Here is a 16400-nt window from a genome sequence, read left to right on the forward strand (position 1 = left end):
CTACAGGCGCTGCAGGCACGGATGCTGTGGAGCCCAGGCTCTGGAGCTCAGTGCCCGCATTTCTGAGGGCTCCGGGCTGCAGGCGGCCGGCCCTGCCCTCCACGCTCAGCATGATGGTGCCAGTCTCTCCCTCTGGGAAAACTGCCACAGTGCAGGTGCATATTCCCCAGGGCAGGGGGGGGGGGGTGGGAGGAGTCTGAGCAGAGGATCTGGCTCCTGTAGTTCTGCAAGGCCCAGGTGCTCTGTCTCTTCTGCTGTCTTCAAGGGAAGCGTGTGCTTCCAAGTCTGCTGTTTGTACCTGCATAGCCGTGGTCAGCCAGCTGACTTCCCTGGCCCGTGCTTCTCCCTCTGTGAAGTAGGCTTAGGTAATGATGCCGGCCCCTCTACAGGGCTGTTGGAAGCACTGTGTGCAAGGGTCCCTGGGAAGTGCACTGAATGGCACCCAGCCCGCAGCCAGCACACAGACAGCGTCAGCTGTTAGTACCAGAGCTTGGTAACCTTCACGTGGGCCAGCCTGGCTGGAAACTTATGCACTTCTTTTAAGTGTGTAGTCATTTTTTTAAAAAAGTGCTTTTTAAAAATTTCATTGATTTGAGAGAGGTGGTGGTGGGGAATCTTCCATCCATTGGCTCTCAAATGCCCATAACGTCCAGAGCTGGATAAGGTCAAACACGAAAGCCTGAAGCTCCATCTGAGTTTCTCACATGGTTGTCAGGGACCCAAGTACTTGAACTGTCACCAGCTACTTCCCAGGATGTATTAGCATGAAGCGGAGCAGCTGGGACTTGAACCAGGCACTCTGATACAGGATGTGGGCCTCCCAAGTATGATTCACCTGCCCATGTGTTTCTGTTTTGTTGTTTGAAAGGCAAAGACAGAGATGGACGCAGAGAGATCTCCTTCTACTGATTTACTTCCCAAGTGCCCACAGCAGCCAAAGTCAAGAGACAAGAATTCAGTCTGCATCTCTCAAGTGAGCGACAGAATTCCAAGCACGGGAACCGTCACTTGCTGCCTTCCACGATCTATATTAGCAGGAAGCTGGAGTCAGGAGCAGCACTGGGACTCAAACCCAGGCACTGCGGTATGGGCCACAGTGTCCCGAGTGCGGCCTTAACTGCTCTGCCAGGTGCCTGCGCTCCTGCCTTTCTTAGTGTGCTTGCTGAAGCCACTGAAAGGTGGCAGACCCACTTGAGTGTGGGGTAGGAGAACGCTGCCTCTCCTATCGTCGCCTTGTGTATCTGCTGGGAAGCTCAGCTTTGTATACTGACAACACCCCAGCCCCAGTATCACACCCGTATCACAGCTCTGATTGAACCAGCCCTAGGCAAGTGTCCACCTGCAGGTAACTGCTGTGGCCAGGGCAGACGGGGGGGCGGCTCCTGCTGAGCCGTGCAGAATGAACACCCTGCTGACATCGGGCTTCCTGTTTACCAAAGCCAGGGGTGGGGACCCTTGAAGCTCCTGAAGATCACTGACAGCCTGGGCGTGAAGCAGAGCCACACTCGTGCAGCCTGCAGGACAGAGGACACCACTGGGACAGTTGCGGTGTTGTCCCCGAAGGGGGACGCCAGGTTTTCTGGGGCCCAGGCTGGGTGATTTTAAGGCAGCTCTTGAGACAGGTGGAGTTTGTGATGCAAGACCCTTGTGGGCACCGTGCAGGGCGAGTGTAGAAGTGAGATGATGAATAAGCTGTTTGTGTGCTTGTCAGCTACTTACTTGGTTCTTATTGTTAGGGAAGATAACCCTAGGAAAATGTTTTTTTCCAAGCTACAGGTGTATCTCTCCCAGGGCTCACATCCTTGCTTTATAGACCGATTCTTAGGAGGTTGGCACATTTCTGCATTTTATCAATGGCAGACAAAGTATTTTATTCATTGTTTTATCACCTATGTCAGGGAAGATAATTATTTTAATTTACTTGAAGAGAGAGAGCGAGCGAGCTTTGATTTGCTGGTTCATTTCCCAAATGCTCACATATCAGCCAAGACTGGGCAGGTTGAAGCCAGGAGCCAGTAAGTCAATCCAAGTCTCCCAAGTTGGTGCCAGGGACCTAAATTCTTGAGCTATCACCTGCTGCCTCCCAGGGTATGCATTAGCAGGACGCTGGATTGGAAGTGGAGTAGCTGGGGCTTGAAGCCTGGCACTCTCATATGCAGTGTGGGCATCCCAAGCCATGATTCACTGTGCTTCACACACCTGCCCCCTGATTTTTAAAACTTATTTTCATTTTATTTGAAAGTCATAAAGAGAGAAGTAGCTCAGGTCTATGGTTCACTCCCCAAGTACCCACAACACCCAGAATTGGGCCAGGCCAAAGCCAGGAATTCTGTCTGGGTTTCCCTCATGGCTGGTAGGAACCGAAGTTCTTGAGCCATCACCTGCTGCCTCCCAGCATGCACTTTAGCAGAAAGCTGGAACTGGGAGGGGAGCTGGGACTTGAACCCAGGTGCTTAGATAATGACACGTGGAGATTCCAATCAGTGTCTCCACTGTGCCAAACACCTGCCCTACCACCAGAATTTGAATGCCAAAGGAAAAGAGAGAGGAACAAGCAGGGGCTGTTGCTGCCAGAAAGTGTGTTGGGTCTATGACCAATGACCAGCTTCTGGCTTGTGGTCTGACCCCTCTGGCCTCTGCAGAAGCAGCGGAGATGACCCCACCCACATCACTCTGAGCTCTGGAGGGTCTGAGGTGGTGCCTTGTACAAGCACAAGAAACAGATGCCAGTGTCCTAGAAAGAGCCACCATTGCCCGTGGCTTGTGGCAAGAGGCAGTTCTCCTCACCAAGCCCACTGTGCATGAGTGGGCTCGTCTGCTGACTTTGCTTCCCCCACGTTTCTGCAATTGAAGCGATATGGTTTTGAAAGTCAAGGGCTGTCGTCAAAGTTCTACAGGCAGCAGATATGCATTATCTCACAGCCCCGGGGGCTGGCAGGGCTGCTCCCTCTGAAATGTGCAGGGGACCCTCCTGTCTTCCAGCATCTGGTGGTTTGCTGTTAGCTCGGCCTCCATGGCTTGCAGTGCGTGGATCTCTGCCTTCGTGGCTACGTGGATCTCTGCCTAAGAGTCACCTCTCCCCACTGCCATCTCTCAAGGGCAGCAGTCACAATGGATTGGGGGCCCAGCCCCTTGCTTGGAGTGTGACCAGGTGTGTGACCCAGCTAATTCTGCCACAGCTCTACTTCCCTATAAGGCCATTTTCTGAGGGCCTTGTGAGGAGGGCTCCAACATAGCCTTCTTGGTGGAGACACCCTTCAGCCTGCAACAGGGACCAAGTCTTCTTCCAGTTAATCTTGCACACGTGTGTTTTCTACATATGCCAATCATTGCAAAGGGGAGCATTGTGTGAGGCGAGGCCTCCTTTGTGTTACAGATCTTGCCGGCTCCCTGGGAGTTTGCTTTGAAGAACTACGAAGAGTCCAAAAGGACAGGGTGAGTGAGTCCTGGACTATTAGCACACTTTGTGATTGCAAACCGGTTTAAAAACAAGGTGTTCTGGCTGAGTACTGGTGTTAGCAGGTGCACATGTCAATAAGTGGTGCTTGTGAACCCACGGCATTAGTGCTCAGTGCCCCACATGGGCCAGCTGCTGCCACCCTGAGTACCTGGAAGGTGCCCATCAGTCAGATGGGAACAGATCCTGAGTGTAACTAATTATTTAGAAAAGGAAAAATAACTGAAAAGATATTTATCTTAAAAGGAAATCAAAGGTTTCCTATGTCAGCTCTCAAAATTGGAAACTCAAGGATAATCTTTTCAGTGCTCTGTCACTGGGGCTAAAGAATTCTAACCAACTTTAGGCCCTTTGCCGTCAGCTCCAAGTGGAAGTTAAAGGGACAGGTGGTGTGGTGCAGTGCATTACGCTGCTGCTTGGGATGCCAGCATCACATCTCAGAACGCCTGCTGCCGAGCCCAGCCTCCATTTCCCAGTAGCTCCCTGATTGCACACAGGAGGCAGCAGGTGATGACCCGGGTTCTTGAGCCCCTGCACCCACCTGGGAGACCAAGTGCAGCTCCTGGTTCCTGGCTTTGGCCTGGCCTAACTCCAGCCGTTGCTGCCATTGGGGGAGTGAACCAGAAGACGGAAGATCTCTTTCTCTCTCTCTTTCCCTCACTCTCCTCCTCCTCCTCTCTTCTTCCCTCCTTCCCCCTCCTTCTCCCTCTGTCACTCTATCTTTCAAATAAGAAAATCAATAACAAAGAAATTGAAGCAGTGAGCTTCCTAACTGTCCGGCTGCAGCTGGGTGCTCACCCCTAGGACGGGGAACAGCACCTTCACAGAAAGTCTCCCCAGGTGAGCGAGTCTCCAGAGCAAAGCCGAGTTGGCCGTGGGGTCAGGCAGTGCTGTCCCCATGCTGGAATCCTCAGACACCCGGGCCTTCTGAATCCCTGAGTTGTCCTGAGCCTCCTCGGCTGGGCGGACCCTTGTGGGACAAGGGAGATCCCAAAGGGCCTGCTGCGGTCCTGTTGTAAGGCAGGCATGAAAACAGGACCAACACCAGTTCTCAGAATAGGGCACATGGCTGGTCCACTCATTTTCTTACCTTCATAGCCACCAAGGAGAGAGACATGAACACCGTTTAGTATTCTCTTTCTTTAAAAGCATAATGAACGTGTTTGTCGCTGCTTGCTGTTTATGTATTTTATTTATTTGAGAGACAGAAAGAGAGATCTCCCATCTGCTGGTTCACTACCCAGATGGCTGCAATGGCTGGCACCGAACCAGGGCCAAGGTTGAAGCCAGGAGCCAGGAACTCAACTCGGGTCTCCCACATGAGTGGCAGGGATCCAGCTACTTGACCCATCACTGCTGCCTTGCAGGGTGTGACCAGCCACCTGCGACCAGACTTCTGACACCCACAGGTCTCAGCTGGTTAACGCCTGCTGTCTTCAGATGCTGAGTTTCTGGTGAATTGTTGCATAGAGAATGACAAAAGTACAGGAAGAAGGAAAAAATAGATGATAGAGTGTGCAGTTTGGAGTGTTGGACTTATCATTGCAGGAAAATCGTGATGCAGGTTAAACCTGGTGGAAATAGGGGTAGGTATTGGTGCAGTGGTTAGGATGTGCTGCTTGGGGTGCCCACGTCAGAATGCCTGGTTCGAGTCCCGGCTCCTCCACTTCCGATTCCAGCTTCCTGCTAATGCACACTGAGGGTGGCAGCAGGTGACAGCTCAAGTAATTGGTTCCCTGCCACCCCTGGGGGAGACCTCGGTCGAGTTCTGGGCTCCTGGCTGTGGTCTAGAGGTGGCCCAGCTATAGCAAACAACTGAGGAGTGACCCAGCAGATGGAAGATGTCTGTGTACCTCTTCCTGTCTTTGTCTCCATCTCTCTGCAAGTAAATGAATAAAATATTTTTAAAAAGCCGATGGAAGCAGAGACTGGTGGACCCTGACCCAGGCAGGCTCTGTGGCTGGGCTTTAACAAGAGCCAATAGTGGGTTCCTTCGTGTTTGCTGTCCCTCGCAGAACTTCTACCCCAAGGAGTCCCTTCTTCCTCTCCTGTGAACTCCCTGTGCTGTGAGTTGTGGAGTGGCCATGCCACTTGTCACAGTGTCTTTCTCCTGGTCCAAGTCGTTTGGCTGTGAAGGCACCATGGAGGAGAGGGTGGTGAAAGTGTATATTTGCAGATGGCTGACTTCGGTCCCTTTGCTCCCCACTAAGAGCTCTGCCCTCAGTGTCTTTTTTCTTAACATTTGTTTTATTTGAAAGGCAGAGTTAGAGAGAGAGAGAGTGGTCTTCCATCTGCTGGTTCACTCCCCAGATGGCTGCCATGGCCAGGGCTGGGCCAGACTGAAGCCAGGAGCTAGAAGCTTCTTCTGGATCTCCCATATGGGTGGAGGGGCCCAAGCACTTGGGCTGACTTCTGCTGGTTTCCCAGGTGTGTTAGCAAGGAGCTGGACTGGAAGTGGAGCAGCGGGGTTTGGACCTGCCCTCACTTAGGATGCCAGTGTCAGCTTAACGGGCTGCACCGTGACACTGGCCCAAGCGTGTTTGACCTGGATGCCTCTTCCCGCCAGAGTGGAGGGAGCGGCCATGGCCCAAAGAGGACCCTACCTTCCCATCTCAGGGCGGGGGTGGTGGTCCATTTAGTCACGGGCCTCCAGTTCTGTTGGTGCCGATGAAAATTCCCTCCACCCAGCTCTGCTTTTTCCTCGACCTTCTGATAATTCCAACCGAGATTCTGAGGGTCTTGGGCTCTCCCAGTGCCACCGAGTGAGATGGGGGTGAGGATGGATCTGCGGAGGTGGTCTTAGCAGTCACAGGAGCCGAGTAAACAGGCTGTACGCGTGGGGCGCCCCGTGCTGGCGTGCACTTCCCCATCACAGTAACTCCAGGGGCACGTGCTGCTAAGGAGCCTGCTCGGAACGGCGCCTCCAGCACTCGTTTTGAAGCTCACTCCCGTGCCGATGGTCTCCGGAGGTGCCCAGGGTTAGCAAGGTCATCAGGGGGGTGGCTTTGTCAGAGAAGGAAGTGAGCCTGAGCTGACAGCCCCTCACCACGCTGGACGCCACTGAGTGGAGGCTGGTGGCGCACACGTGGACTCTGCAGCCTCCAGACCTTGAGCCAAATACCCCTCTGTCCTCTGTAAGGGGCCCAGTCTGAGTCAGACTGAGGCCAGGCTGGGACTCGGCCCCTGTGGAGTCCCCCAGCCCGGGGTCTGCTCTGCCGGTGATTCCAGGGGCACTGCTCAGCCTGGATGTGTTCTCTGGGTGGTGGGAGAGGGTCGATGCTGAAGCAGTAGCTGGAGGGGTCACGAGAGGATGGAGGTTTGGAGCCCAAGGTTCCTTGGGGGTCGGGGATTTCTGTGTAGCAGTTGCCTGTCTCAAAGGAGCGCACATCTGCCCCTGAACTCCTTGATGAGTGAGGTTGATGACAGACAGCTTTCCTGTAGGTATCCGGGGAGGTGGGCTGAGAAAGGAAGGGGTGCAGGTCAGTGCTCTGTGCCCCTCACCCCACGTCCGCCTGCCCTCTGGCCCCTGCCAGAGACCTGCAGGGCAGCCGGGGGTCCTGGCCACTCTTCTCTGTCATCGTCTTCATTTAAACAGATTCACTTGTTTATTTGCAGAGGAGAGTGACACACACACACGCACGGGGTGAGAGGGAGAGGGACTTGTATCTCTACTGGTTCACTCTTCCAAATGGCCGCAGTGGCCGGGAGTGGTCCATACTGAAGCCAGCAGCCTGGAACTGCATCCGGGTCTTCCACGTGGGTGGCTGGGGCCCAAGTCCTGGAAGCATCTTCTGCCACCTTCCCAGGCACCTTGGCAGGGAGCTGCCTAGGGAATAGAGCAGCTCAGAGTAGCTGTGCTGTGGTGCCCGCCCTCTCTCTGCCTTCTGCTGAATTCTATATAGAGAAATACGAAAGTGATTTAAACGCACACTGGGATAAATGAATAACGGGAAAATCAATCTTTCTAGGAGGAGGCATGGGAGCTGAGACCCAAGGCAAGATGAGGACCGGCCGGGAGGAGGAACTCGTCAGCCTGCGGCTGGAGCGGCGTGGTGCAGGCTGGGAGGAAGCAGGACTGTGTGTGTGTGTTGGGGGAGGTGGTGGGGTGTGGACTGAGGACAGAAGTGTGGCTCTGGGGAGCAGGGCAGGACACACAGGGCCTGGGGTCACATCAGCATAGGGCCAACTTTCCCAAGGTCAGCCTGGGATGTGATTTCTGTTAAATCTGCATCTATTGCTATGTTTTTTTCTTTTTCTTTCTTTTTTTTAAGATTATTTGAAAGGCAAGGCAGAGAGAGGGGGCGGGGAGGTCTTCCGTCCATAGGTTCACTTCCCAAATGGCCACAGAGCTGGGCCGGTCTGAAGCCAGGAGCCAAGAGCTTCTTCCAAGTCTCCCATGTGGGTGTGGAGACCCAGGACTTGGGCCATCTCCCACTGCTTTCCCAGGCCATAGCAGAGAGCGGGATCAGAAGTGGAGCAGCTGGGACTCGGACTGGCACCCACATGGGATGCCAGCGCTGCAGGTGGTGGCTTTACTCACTATGCCACAGCGCCAGCCCCACTATGTTAGTTTCTTGGCACTTCTGCCACAGAATGCCACAAACTGGGAGCTGAAAGCAGCAGAAGTGATTCTCTCACAGTTCTGCCTGTGACGTGGCCGACACCGAGGCCACAGCAAGGCCAGGCTCCTCTAAAACCCTGGGTCGAATCTCTGTTTGCGCCTTCATAGACTCCGGCGGTGGCGGGCAGTCCTGGGTGCTCCTCAGCTTCCTTCCATCTCAGCCCCCACCCTCACAGAGCTTCTCTCCGGACACTGGAGGGCCAGGCCTCCTGTGGTATGAACTCATTTAACTTAGTTCCACCTACAGTGCCCCTCTTCCCAAACAGTCCCATCCCGGGTGCTGGGGGAAGGGACGTCACTCTGTCTTCTTGGGGGACAAAAGCAGATGGTGAGGACATTGTGCATTTTACCTTGTGCTGATCGAAGTGTGTCCCTTGCACCTTTATTCCCTGGGTTGGTTTTCAAGCTATCGGGTCCTAACAGCTAGCATATTTTGTGCAAACTTGGATAGGATAGATTCTTAATCAACAGCTATTTATTAAGCAACTACATGTTGCCCTTGGAATACAAAATAAACTAGAACCTTTATGTCCTGCCAGGAGCTTGCAGTGTAGTTCAGGGAAAGACGTGGGCAATAATGCGTTTAGAGAAAAGAAAATGCCCCAGGGTTTCAAATGTTTTTGCGCTGAAATATCATTTTAAGAAATTGTATTTATTTGTTGGTATTTATTTGAAAGGCAGAGACAGAGAAACCAAGAGATAGAGAAAGAAAGAGAGCTTCCATCTGCTTGTTCGCTCCCTGAATGTCCACAAGAGCTGAGATCAAAGCCATGAACCAGAAGCCCAGTCTGGTCTCTCTCCCATGTGGGTAGCAGGGACCCAAGTACTTGAGCCATCGCCAGCTGCTTCCCAGGGTACACGTGAGTAGGAAACCAGAGTCCACAGCAGAGCTGGGCATTGAACCAGGCATCAGGTGTGGGAGGCACATCTCCCAAGCAGCCTTCACTGTTGCATCAAATGCCTGCCCGTAAACTTCTCTTCTTCAAAAGATGTTATTTATTTGATAGTCAGAGTTACAGGGTAGGGGAATTGGGGCACTAGGGAGAGATCGCTTCCATTCTCTGGTTCACTCCCCAAATGGGCACAACAGCCTAAGTTGGGCCAGGCCAAAGCCAGGGTCCAGTAGCTTCTTCTGGGTCTCCCACACAGGTGCAGCAGCCCATCCTCCTCTGCTTTCCCAGGGCATTAGCAGGGAGCTGGATCGGACGTGGAGCAGCTGGGACTCCAAGACTGGGGCCCATGTGAGATGCCGGTGCTGCAGGCAGCTGCTCAACCCGCTACGCCACATGCCTGCCCCCAAACTTAACTTTTAATTCCATTTGTTTCATGAACTTTTTGAAGTATCATCATGTTATTTTAGGTGGCTACTATATTTACTAGGATAGTTTGGACTGGAAGGGAAAAATCCACAGTGGACCGGTACAGAGAATTCTTGGATGAGATGAAGATTTGATCTAGTAGTGTCACAGTGTCGGCAGGTGTCAGGCTCCCTGGCTCCCCGTGAGGCTGTCCGATTCTGAGGTTTCAGGTGCCGCCTGCTGCTCTCAGGGCTACGTGGTTGCTCCGTCACCTCCAGGGGGAAAAATTGTCTCCGTGTGGCGCCTCCTGCATACACGCTGAGGCTCACTCCGAATGCACTGGCTTAGGCGACACTAAACTGACATTGTGCTGCTAACAGCTGCTTTACTGTGTGTCCTGTGCTCTGCCCCCAGGACCGGAACTGAGAGGGGTACACGGGTCCCTGTGTGTGTAGGGGGGATTTGAACAGAAGAGCTGTTGGGAAAAAGGGAGAAAAACCAGAATGGCAGCAACAGCCCATGTTGCCTACCCTGGCAGCCTCCTTCCCACGAGGGCCTCCAGCATGGCCCTTACATGTTCACAGTGAGCCAGGGACAGCGTCTGGAGCGTGAGACTGATTCTTAGCCAAGAGGATCTTTTATAATAGAACCAGAAGTGACAGCTCGTCATTTTGTCTTGCTGAATTGGTTAGAAGTAAGACACAGGGCCGTCGCCGCGGCTCACTAGGCTAATCCTCCGCCTGTGGCGCTGGCACCCCGGGTTCTAGTCCTGGTTGGGGCGCTGGATTCTGTCCCGGTTGCCCCTCTTCCTGTCCAGCTCTCTGCTGTGGCCAGGGAGTGTAGTGGAGGATGGCCCAAGTGCTTGGGTCCTGCACCCGCATGGGAGACCAGGAGAAGCACCTGGCTCCTGGCTTCGGATCAGCGTGGTGCACCGGCTGCAGCAGTCATTGGGGGTGAACCAACAGAAAAGGAAGATCTTTGTCTCTCTCTCTCTCTCTGTCTACTCTGCCTGTCAAAAAAAAAAAAAAAAAAAAAAAAAAGTAAGACACAGATCCCATACACATGCAAGACTGTGAATACAAGGTCAGCATCACTTGCAGACTCGATGCTCAGGGTCCCCAAGTGCTTAGTTCTAGGACTTGACTGACCAAGGCATGGTAGCGACTCTGCTTCCTGCCTGCCCAGTGCTGTGATCAGTGGTCATAATAAAAGGCATGACTAAGGGGGCCGGCACTGTGGTGTAGTAGGCTAAGCCTCTGCCTGTGGTGCCAGCACCCCATGTGGGTGCTGGTTCATGTCCTGGCTGCTCCTCTTCTGATCCAGCTCCTTGCTAATGGCCTAGGAAAGCAATGAAAGATGGCCCAAGTTTTTGGGCCCCTGCACCTGTGTGGGAGACCCAGAAGAAGCTACTGGATCCTGCCTTTGGGTTGGCCCAGCTCCAGCTGTTGTGGACATTTGGGGTGTGAACCAATGGATAGAAGGCCTTTCTCTTTGTCTCTCCCTCTCTCTGTCTGTAACTCTCCCTCTCAAATAAATAACATCTTTAAGAGAAAGAAAAAGTGTGGCTAAGATAACTCAGTAGAATTCTCCTAGGAGGTTTTGGGGAAGTGTTTTGCACACTCCTGTTAAAAGGGCAGGGACATGTTTTGTTCCAGTCTTCCTTCCTTTTAAATCTTGAATGTGTTTGTGACAACTGGATTTATAACAGCACCACATGACCATGAGGGAGCCAAGGGAATTATAGAAACACCAGCCTTAGGACTGTTGAGTTGTTGAACTAATACTGGTCATAACCATGGCTGGGTTTCTTGGTATGTCAGAATAATTCATTTGTACTTGCATAAGCTGCCGTAACATGATTTATGTAACTTGTAGACAACAGCATCCTTAACTCATACATTGGACCATGATTCTTCGCCTTCACCCTTGGGTAGTCATGCTTTGGACCAAGGTGGACAATTCTGAGACTGTGCACCACACCCAAGACCTCAGTTCTCTGAGCATTTTGACACCGGAGCTTGCCCCTGACCACAGCTGATTGGACCAGGAATGCACCCTTGACCAAAGCCAGGTCAGTCAAACCTATTTTGCATTCAAACCATGAACCACAAGGTCAGGCTCATGGGAGCTGAGTCGTGTTCATCCCAGAGCTTTGAAGTGAAAGACTGTGACCTTCAGTGGCCAAGAACCTGGAAGCGGCAGTGTTGCAGGCTTCCTGAGGCCTGGCTGTTCTGTTTTTTACTGGATTCCATAACAGACATCTGTATCCTGATGGTCATTTCTTCTTTGTTTTAGTGAGCTAGGTGCTGTTACAGGGAGCATCAGCCAGGAAACCCAGCATCCAGGGCCCCTGTGATCTGACCTTTGTCTCTGTCATGGGCACACATCCTGTACCCGTCCATAGCCCCAGCATTATTTTCTCAACAAAGCCATCCTTGGTCTTGATGAGGTGTGAGAGTTGGCACTTCTGCCTGCACCTGCACAGTGCTCACTGCCCTCTGACCTACAAGGTAGACATCTGTCTTTTGTTTTTGTTTTTCTAGACCTCAGCACAAAGTGTGGTACCCATCATGCACTCAGTTAATGGCTTTTGAATTAATAAAGACATGGATGAGAGTTTCTATATCAGCACAACCAGAGAGAATGGAAGGATGTGGGTTTCCCAAGTTGCTGGCAGGCCTAGCACAATATTTGGCACATAGTAGGTGCTCAGTAAAAGCTTAATGAAGGGCTGGCCCTGTAGCATAGGGAGCAAAGCCGCTGCCTATAGTGCTGGCATCCCATATTGGTGCCGGTTTGAGACCTGGCTGCTCCACTTCCAATCCAGCTCTCTGCTTTGGCCTGGGACAGCCGTAGAAGATGGCCCAAGTGTTTGGGCTCCTGCACCCACGTGGGAGACCTAGAAGTTGTTCCTGGCTCCTGGCTTTGGACTGGTGCAGCTTTGGATCAGCTCCTGGACATCTGGGGAGTGAACCAGAGGATATAACACCTCTTTCTCTCTCTGCCTCTGCCTCTCTGTAACTATCTTTCAGATAAATGAATCTTTAATAAAAAGCTCAATGAATTGCAGTGTGCATTGTTTTTCAGAGAATGCTGCATGTCCATATGGGCTTGGAGGTGTGTGTGTGTGTGTGTGTGCGCATGTTTGTAGGAGGTGGTGATGAGGAGTGTGGTAGAAATTAGGTGAAAAAGACAGACTTGGGCCCTACTGTGTCTTACAGTTTGGATATGGTTTAAGGCTTCATATGATGACATTTTTTTTTTTTTTTTTTTTGTCAGGCAGAGTTAGACAGTGAGAGAGAGAGAGAGAGAGAGAGAAAGGTCTTCCTTCCATTGGTTCACCCCCCAAATGGCTGTTACAGCCAGCGCACTGCACTGATCCAAAGCCAGGAGCCAGGTGCTTCTCCTGGTCTCCCATGGGGTGCAGGGCCCAAGCACTTGGGCCATCCTCCACTGCACTCCCTGGCCACAGCAGAGAGCTGGCCTGGAAGAGGAGCAACCGGGACAGAATCCGGCGCTCCGACTAGGACTAGAACCTGGGGTACCAGCACCGCAGGTGGAGGATTAGCCTGGTGAGCCGCGGCGCCGGCCTGTATTGTTCCTTTTAGTACATTGAGTTGTAATTTACAAATACATGAGTAATTTCGAAGTTCATAGAAAAATGAAACTAAAAGATAAAATTATTTTTCCATGAGGTTTTTTAAGTATCCTTGTAATGTAACTTCTCTGCACACATGCAAACCGATAGGGTGCCTTGGTAAGGGTAAGGAGACGCGCTTGTGTATATAATGTGTGGGCCCGACTCTCCTAGAAGGGACACTGGAGTCGTCAGACACTTGTGCCGAGACCTGGAATTAGTGCAGGTGTGACAGCTTGCAATGCAGACCGACAAAGGTGCGCTGTGCCCCTGACTTAAATACCCTCAGGGCCTTCGTGCCTGTGACACGGATCTCAGCAGCAGCGAGCAACACTGGCCAACATTTTGGATGCCAAGACGTACACTTGTCTCTTGATGTACACTGTCATTGTATTCCTGGAAAATTTAATGTGTAGTCATACTTATGCAGCCTGGGACTGAGATGAGATGACACTAACCACCGTGTACAGACGTCCCCTCCTCCTGGGGCACTTGGGGCAGGTGGACCTGCACACCCTTCTGACCAGGAGCAACACAGAGAGGTAGCTTGCTTTTTCGAAAGACTTCTTGGGCAGAGACCTCAAGGACTGGATTGAGAAAACACTCTGGAAGAAAGTTCCAACAGTAGCACGTTGATCGTTTGAAATCCAGCCACACACATAGATTCACATTTTGCAAAGCCAAGGCCCATATGACAGATGTCCTTCGTCTTCTGAATGTTGTCTTTCCTTGAACAAAGTTTGAGGATATCACGAAGCCTATTAACTCTAATTCCTGTCGTTACCTCATTTATATTCTTTTTTAAAATGTTAAGGCAGAACATCAAACAGGGACTCCAGAGATAGGTTATTGGAAAGAGGCATTCAAGGCCCTGAGTTACATTCTTAGGGTTGCTGCAGGGCCAGGTTCTAGTCCCGGTCGGGGTGCCGGATTCTGTCCCGGTTGCCCCTCTTCCAGGGCAGCTCTCTGCTGTGGCCAGGGAGTGCAGTGGAGGATGGCCCAAGTACTTGGGCCCTGCACCCCGGGGAGACCAGGATAAGTACCTGGCTCCTGCCATCGGATCAGCGCGGTGCGCTGGCCGCAGTGCACTGGCCGCGGCGGCCATTGGAGGGTGAACCAACGGCAAAGGAAGACCTTTCTCTCTGTCCATTCTGCCTGTCCAAAAAAAAAACTTGTGCAATTGCCATCCCCTCACGCCTCCTCTTGCCCTCTGCTTGCCACTGACATCCCTCCCTTCTCCTAGGCACAAAGCCGTGAGCCCTGACTTTGGGACCACTCAGGACAGAGGCCGGGGCAGCCAGGGAGGCAGCAGCTGTAACCTCTTGCAAGGCAGCTCCTCCTCCGCGCCTTCATTTCACAAACACATGGCTCGGCAGATCCCAGCAGCATCGGCATCTGAGGAATGTATTTCAGGCCTCCTCCGTCTGCATTAAGTGTCGAATATAAAGGGATTGGCCAGGGAGCCAGAGCCAGACACTGGAGGGAGTCTGTGATGCCCGCCTCGAAGTCCACACTTCCCTACAAAAGATCAGGTACCAACCAACTGGAGACAGCCACACAGTGCCCTACGGGCTTGCAACCTTTGGATGCGTTCCTGCTTCGTGTGGCTGGTTAGCCGGACGAGCGGGTGTTGGGTCACGTTGAACAGGCATCTCTGAGAAGAGGCAGATTCCTCGTGTCCATAGGATCCATAGGATCAAATGTGAGAGAAAAACACTCCAGTTTCCTGCCATCAGTGCCTGGGTTTCTCTTGCATCATGGCAAGGAGATTTTCTTCCAAGACCCAGAGAGAATGGCTCTGCCTTGACTACTGCTCAAAGTGAAATTCCCAAGGTCAAGTACATTCAGCAGAGTCTGAGTGGAGCAAAATGAAAGCGATTTGTCAACCGAGCTTCCCCCAGAACCAGAGGTGCCTCTGTGAACTCCAACCACAGACGGCACTTCCGGATGGGTGCAGGTGAGGCTTGGGTAGCAACCCAATTGGCTACAGCCTTGTCAACCGTCCGCTGCATTGGTGACGGCTCAGTTAACTGGCTCTGGGACCTCCTGCAGCCGACAAGCAGATCATTTACTGTGATTACCTTTTATATTGGCTTGGTCTGTTGAGCCTCCCAGGAATTTCCATTAGCGCTACTGACTATGGAGAAGCACAGTTCCTTTTTAGCTGGCCAGACACCTTCCAAATAGATGCTACCTTGGCCCTCCCCTGTCCCTTGACTTTGGGCCTTGCTGCTAAGTCTCTCCCGATGCTCAGGTCCTTCACCATGGGTTATCTTCCTAAGCAGTGGGGACAAGGGAGGGCCAGGCTAGGCCTCAGCTGCACCTTGTTAAGAGGCGGATTCGATTGGGTAGGTGGGGAGAGCGCACGAGGCTCTGCTTCTCAGGCAAGCTCCTCGTTGGTGTTGTGCTGCTGGTCAGAGAACCATGCTCCCGAGCAGCTGGGAATACAAGTGGAGTGACAGAGGGAAGATGGCCTGAGAGAGACACACGCCTCCTGGGAAAGAGCGAAGGCACCAGCGAGAGGTGAGGCGACGTCTGTGTAGGTGATGACGTATTTACGCGTATGAATGTGTCAGGTGTGGGCACATAAACTGTCTATTTTATAAGTCATTCAGGGGCCAGTGTTGTGGCACAGTGGGTAAAGCCACAGCCTACAATGCCGGCACCCCGTATGGATGCCGGTTCTAGTCTCTTCTGCTCCACTTCCGATCTAGCTCCCTGCTAATGGCCTGGGAAAAGATGGCCCAAATGTTTGGGCCCCTGCAGCGATGTGGGAAACCCGGAAGAAGCTCCTGGCTTCAGCCTGGCCCAGCCCCAGCCACTGTGGCCATCTGGGTAGTGAACCAGAGGATGAAAGATCTCTTTGTCTCTGTCTCTCTCTCTCTCACTGTCACTTAATAGGTGCTTTGCTACAGTGTTCAGGAAGGAGGGTGGGAGCTGATTATGGATGTTTTATAGATGATGTTTAGCATTTGGTGTGTTGTAGCTGAAAATGAGTGAATTCATGTAAAATGCTTTGTGTATGTAAGCACAATATGCTACTTGTTAATCCAGTTTTATGCTGGTTCTGGGATTCAAGGGTCCAGGATTAGAACGGAAAGGTATTCTGGGAGAAAGAAATCATTCAGAACTAGAAGAGCAATCCTGGGGATACTCGCCAGGAAGCAAGGCAAATAGAAAACCCACCTATTTCCATTTTCAAGTCTTCGCTCACACAAGCAGCACGTCAGGTTGAGGAGGGCCCGAGGGGTGAGGCCTGTCCACGAGTGTGCAGGACGGGCGTTTGCGGCTGCAGGGAGCCGTGGCTGCTTCCAACCTGGGCCACATGGGCTGTCTGAGACTCGTCACAACGAGAGAAAAAACGTGACGCTAGACCCAAACCGATGA

The 16400-nt window shown here is 52.3% G+C and overlaps 1 long non-coding RNA gene across 1 annotated transcript; it reads left to right on the plus strand.

Annotated features, from left to right (window-relative positions):
• The first annotated feature begins 193 nt into the window (after positions 1 to 193).
• LOC138843891 (uncharacterized) lies at positions 194 to 12440 on the plus strand. The gene is made up of 3 exons (XR_011379043.1): positions 194 to 3151; positions 3377 to 3435; positions 7426 to 12440. It is a non-coding gene; the product is annotated as an uncharacterized lncRNA (long non-coding RNA).
• Positions 12441 to 16400: the final 3960 nt, after the last annotated feature.

This window comes from Oryctolagus cuniculus, chromosome 9 (assembly GCF_964237555.1).
Source record: "Oryctolagus cuniculus chromosome 9, mOryCun1.1, whole genome shotgun sequence".
Lineage (NCBI taxonomy): Eukaryota > Metazoa > Chordata > Mammalia > Lagomorpha > Leporidae > Oryctolagus > Oryctolagus cuniculus.